The 6,078-nt window shown below is 46.2% G+C and overlaps 1 long non-coding RNA gene across 3 annotated transcripts; it reads right to left on the reverse strand.

The window, feature by feature from the left end:
• Positions 1 to 1,784: 1,784 nt before the first annotated feature.
• On the reverse strand, positions 1,785 to 4,685 carry LOC123159582 (uncharacterized). Of its 3 annotated transcripts, XR_006479793.1 has the most exons (6): positions 4,247 to 4,680; positions 3,676 to 4,119; positions 3,315 to 3,543; positions 3,000 to 3,223; positions 2,585 to 2,667; positions 1,785 to 1,878 (listed from the first exon to the last, which is right to left on the reverse strand). It is a non-coding gene; the product is annotated as an uncharacterized lncRNA (long non-coding RNA). The 3 variants fall into 3 exon arrangements; XR_006479792.1 differs by having other exon boundaries at positions 1,824 to 2,667; positions 3,654 to 4,119; positions 4,247 to 4,685; XR_006479791.1 differs by having other exon boundaries at positions 1,824 to 2,667; positions 4,247 to 4,678.
• Positions 4,686 to 6,078: the final 1,393 nt, after the last annotated feature.

Raw genomic sequence — 6,078 nt, forward strand, 5'->3', positions numbered from 1 at the left:
TAACTTCCACGTATCACGTGGAGAACTCAAACCGATGCACCAAATGCAATGGCAAGGGCAAACGGAGTGCCCAAGTCCTTCTCTCCCAAATCCCACCAAAGCAACTAATTCTAGGGAGGAAAATGAGAGGAAGAACGAAAGAAGATCACGAAGAACTCCAAGATCTAGATCCAAGGGGTTCCCCTCACTTAGAGGAGAAAGTGATTGGTGGAAACGTGGATCTAGATCTCCTCTCTCTTTTCCCTCAAGAACTAGCAAGAATCATTGGAGGGATTGAGAGTTAGCAAGCTCGAAGAAGGTCAACAATGGGGGAAGAACACGAGCTCAAAGGATAAGGTTGAATGGGGAAGAAGACCCCCTTTTATAGGAGCTCCCGAATCCAACCGTTATGATCACAGCCCGCACAGAGCGGTACTACCGCTCCAAGGAGCGGTACTACCGCTAGGGCGGTAGTACCCCTTCAAAACACAACAACGAGGAGGCAAAAAGGCCAAAAGAACCGTCGGAGCGGTAGTACCGCTCGTCCTCACGGTACTACCGCTCGACCTCACGGTACTACCGCAAATGGTAGCGGTACTACTGCTTGCGAGCGGTACAAAAAAATACTTCTGTGCCTCGCTGAGCAAAACATGAGATTTTGGTCCGGAGCGGTACTACCGCTTAGGAGCCGCGGTAGTACCGCTCTGGAGCGGTAGTAAAAAATTACATCCGCTCTAGTCGCGGTAGTACCGCTGTAGCCTTTACCAAAACAGCCACAACTTTTGCAAACGGACTCCGAATTCAACGAAACCAAGTTTGTTGGAAAGCTAACGACATGGGCTAACACAATCTTGATAGAAATGTCAAGAATAAGCAAATGAGAAAAGTCCGAAAAGAAATGGTGAGAACCCTTCATCGGATAAGACCGGTAAAACCTCCAACACTGAAAACATCATAGAAGACGCATGCGAACTCCGCTTTCGATGAACTCAAGCTTGTCATCAAGATGACCATAAGCTCTAAGACTCACAAAGATAACCCAACAAGAACCAAGAAACATGATGCAAGGATGCAATGGTTTGAGCTCTCTACTAATGATACGATCAAGCTACCAACTTGAGAGCCCCCCTTGATAGTACGGCAAATGATCCTATAACTCGGTCTCCCAACTACCACCACGAGACCGGTAAAATAGAAAACCTATCAAGGGAAAACCTTTGCCTTGCACATGGTCCACTTGAGATAGATGAAGACGATCTTGACTCCCTCAAGTTGGACCACCTTTCTTGATTCCGTTGGCTCAATGAAGACTAGATGATTGCTCCCCCATAGTCCACTATGGGTGAGCCACTCTTAGGCACATCTTCACAAGTCCATTGACACCACAATGGATGGCAAGATTCAAGCACTTGATCTCTCCGTGATGCTCCACTTGAACTTGCACACGGCAATCTTGATGACGATCACCACTTGATGTCATCCTTTCCATGGGTTGTATGATATCTGCCTCTTAATGCAAGCCCATGGACACGTACCTAACCCCACATAGAACTCTCACATAGACCATGGGTTAGTACACAAAGTGCAATGGACAATGCTTACCATACCATGGGATCACTTGATCCCTCACGGTACATCTTCTACGCTTTGTGAGTTGATCAACTTGATTCACTCTTGACTTAGTCTTGATCAACCTTGAATCTTTCCAACTCTCTTCATTTGGATGATGTCTTGAAGGTAATCATGAATGATCACACAATCTTCTTCTTCAAGACATGCTTGCAATAAGGTCAACACTCACATGACCAATCTTTGGATAATTCCTTAATAGCACCTTGGTCAACTCATAAACTCCTTCAAACCAACAGATGGACTTCAAGAAAAGCCTATGGACAAATCCTTCAAATATAACTCAAGACAACCATTAGTCCATAGAGATCGTCATCAATTACCAAAACCAAACATGGGGGCACCACATGTTCTTTCAGTAGGATTATTCATTTAGCAAACATTCAATATCCTTTAGTCTTTGCAAGATCTGGATAAACAGGAGATACTATTTGGTCGGATTGCAGACAAATTAAAAGTGCATGGGAACAACATCTATTTCTGTATTTAGTAACACCTGCATGCCGCTTTTCTATGCATAACCCATTTCTTAAGAGTAGAACTTCATCGGTAAAACTTGATATTTAGATGAAGTTTAGTTATTCGAATGGGTTAGGAAAATCAATACATATGAAGAGTAGTGTTACGGGAAGGATGAACTTGGTACTGAATAAATGCATTCAGATCATACAGCCACAAGTAAAACTCTCTACGGGTCCAAAAGTACAAATCTTGATCTTGGATAGATGTATCATTGCTAATATGCCTATATATCCAACATTGCGTGAAGTAATTGAATTCGATTTGCTTGATAGTTAACATGCAATAAGAGAACCAGTAGAAAATGACACTAATCAAGACGGGTCGGAATAGCTCATGATTCAATAATTGGAATATCCGATGATTGTTTGTGTTTGTATTATACCAAATACCATCATTTGGCGATTGAACTCAGAATAAGAGAAATCGATAAAGTACGTCAATTCTTTGGGCATACCTGCATTTTGGTTTCCATAAAGTTTTGCTTCTTCATGAAAGTCAGCTCCTCTACCATATCAGAGTGCAAACATTTCGGTTTCACTGCATTTCAGTAAGGTAGGAATCAAACTCATCCGAGAGAAAGTTAGCTCCCCTACTGTGCCATGGCAGATCGGAATTTTTTTGAAACAACAAGCATGGCACATTCGGAAATCATGATTTGATGGCATAATACAGATGCCTTCCCGCAGCACTGTAAAATGCTTAATTCCTTCAGCTAAAGCAACCTACTTGTTCAACTACATCAGAATGCATTACAGATCGACCATGACCATTTTCACACTACGCTATGATAAGTTCAAGGAATTTAAAGAACATTCAGGCACATGCCAATGGACGAACCATTCTAGTTCTTACCAAAGTAAACTAATTACCTCTTAGTCCATCAAGAGCTGTCGTGTCTGACTTCACAGCAGATTCACATAACTCCGTGGGCGCCTTGTCGCTATAGTTTGCACCACGTTCAGCAACTTGCCTCCCTCGAACGAGCGCTGTCACTGATGATTCTGGAGGTAACTCTTCCCGACACCTTCCCACCTAGCTTCTGCCATCCAAATCAGTTTGCCCATGCTGGATTGCTTCCTAGAAGATAGGCAATCTACCCAAAGTGCCTACCAGAGATCAGCGAGGACGAACCAAAATGGGACTGAAAAATGATCTAGTGTGGTTTATGGGCAGCTGCATCTCACCTGATGTAGAGTTTCATCTCTGCTCAAAGTGCACGTCCATGTTGATCGATAGGACGACAACACACATTTATTCACAAAAAACACAAAGATTGACGCAACAAACCGGAGGCGGGATCCAGTTGTAAGTTTTGCATCTATATATGCACCGGCGATTGTGTGTCCTATCTGATGTACCTCCACCCATCTCTCATTGTTCGAGAAACAATGGTAATTCAGGTCAATGAATTATCTATAGAAAAAGAAAAGACAAACAATAAAGTGGAGATGAATATACCTTTCCTTGTTAGGATGATGAACAACATTTGTGATTACGATTCTAAAAAAAGATCTGGTGATTACCCTTGCCGATGTAATTTCTTACCACGCCGATTAGATCCCTCGCAGAACCCGCGTCGGCCGAATCGCAAGCGTCTGGATCCCCTCTCTGTCACTGGTGGGTCGCGTTGGTCGCATCGCAAGCGCCTGGATCCCGTCTCTCTCATTGGTGGCCCGCGTGGGCGAGGTATGGAGGCGTCATTCCAGTGCGGGGAGGGGGTGGGGGACTGCGCCATGCGGCGGAATGGCGGCGCACTCCGTATTGCGGACGAGAGGAGAGGCCGAGGATGGAATTAGAGAGGAGAGACGAGCGGTTATCGATCGGGGGCTTTCTTCTGTATGTCGCGAGGAGCGGTTAGCTAAATGGCCGCCAGAAAAGGCCCGGTCAATCACAGATATCAGATTTTTCTTCGGGAGTAGCTGCCCTTTAGGACAGTTCGGCCCAGAATCATCCGACGGCCAGAAACGACCTCCACACGTGATCTGATGGCTGAAAACGTCAAGTGCAAAACATCCATAAACTTCCATAAACTTCTATCAATAGCAAGAATCAAACCGCAAAATCTGGACGAAAAAAACTGTAGATGGGGAAGGGGAGCAGGCTGCTCGTTGTTCACCTTGTTGTAGTTGGCTCACGTAGTTTGATGAGAGAACGGCCGCAGACATGGGAGAAGGACAACTGTGAGATGGTCAATGGATAAAGAGGCAGCCGGGGATGTGACACCCGTGCCGGCACGCGATGCGGTCATCGACCATGGCCTTCCCCTAGGCCCTCGCTCCATCTGGCAAACTGACTGGATCTAATCCTCCTGCTCGTCTTCTTGATCTGTATTCTCCACGGCGCAGCCGCTCGAGGACGTTGTCTGTGATCTCGGCGGCGCAGAGGTCGGGAGGGAAGGAGGGGGTCGCCGTGGAGAAGATGAGCCACAAAAGAAATTACGAGCGCACCACCCTGTGATTATGGGCTACTATGGGCTGGCTGAAGAGGCCCAGTTTACCACAGGGTTGCGTTTCAGCTCAGCCTCTGGAGCAGCAGCCCAGGACAATTGGGCCAGATTACACATAGGAGAGACAGATCGCCTTTTAGACAAAATCGGACGGCCAGGAATGTCCAAATCGTGAAAACGGATGGTCGAAAATGCAAATTGTTGTGAGGGCAGGGATTAGGTGCGGTTATACTGTCCTTAATTCTGCATGAAATAAAAGAAAGTGCATGTAATCTAATCTCCTGAATAACTGCACCATAGCATGATGCACCACCATTCAAAATTTCTTGTACTGCTTCCTTGCAATCCGAAGCCACGTGAATTCGCTGTAGATATAGATCATCGGCAAGGGCAAAGGCTTCACGTATGGCCAAGGTTTCAAGCGTAGCTGGATCTCCAATCGCTCTATATACGATAGCTGATGCCCCCTCAAACTTTCCGGCTTCATCTCGACAAATGGCTGCAACTGCACCAAAACTCCCCCGGACTTCGACCGCGGCATCAATGTTTATTTTGGCATGATTCTCCTCCGTCGGCAGCCACCGCCTTGGTCTTGCTGCTGTTACTCTTGCCGGTCGCTCCTTCTGAGGATAGATCATCTTGATCTCTGATAAATAAGACACTATGAAGTTGTGAATGGATTGAGGGCTCCTGAATACTCCTTCATGTATAGCTTTTCTTCTGGCTCCCCAAATTGCCCAAAGGGTGACCACCAACCTGATAAACTCATCGGCATTGAGGCTGTCTTGAAGGGCAAATAATCATAGCTTTGCACTGTCATGTTGCAATGTAGAGAGCTGATCCAACACTTGCGCCGAAGACAAGGCCCATGTGCAGCAAGACATCGGACACTCCAACAAAGCATGCTTCCATGTATCCTGAGCTCCGCAAAGATGGCAAGCTGATGTTGTGTCCATATGGCGATGGTGCAACACATCTCCCACCGGGATCGAGTGCCTGGCGAGCCTCCATGCAAATACTTTGATCTTGGACGGCACATGCATCTTCCACAGCTTGGTCCATTCTCCACTCTCCGTATTTATAAGCGATGATTCCTCCCTTCCCTCCAACCAATTTTCTCTGCCCAATTTCGTGGTTACAAGCATGCGATAAGCCGAGGCTACTGTGAAGATTCCCCTCGGGGTCTCACTCCAAGCCCAAAAGTCATCTACCTTCCTAGTGCACAACGGGATTTTCAAAACTTCTTCGGCGTCAAAAGGGGTGAATACTGTTCTCACTAGTTCGTCCCTCCATGATGCTGTGTTTGTATCAATCAGTTCAGACACTTTCTCTGGTGGATACGGTACTAGCGAGGTAATCGGTCGCTTGAAACTTGGTCTTGGTATCCAGTTATGATGCCAAATGCTAGTATTCTCTCCGTCCCCAATTCTTCGTATGATTCCTTGAGCAAGCACGTCTCTACCGTCAAGTATGGCCCTCCAAATCTGCGATGGGTGTGATCC

The sequence above is a fragment of the Triticum aestivum genome, chromosome 7B, assembly GCF_018294505.1.
Source record: "Triticum aestivum cultivar Chinese Spring chromosome 7B, IWGSC CS RefSeq v2.1, whole genome shotgun sequence".
NCBI classification, from domain to species: domain Eukaryota; kingdom Viridiplantae; phylum Streptophyta; class Magnoliopsida; order Poales; family Poaceae; genus Triticum; species Triticum aestivum.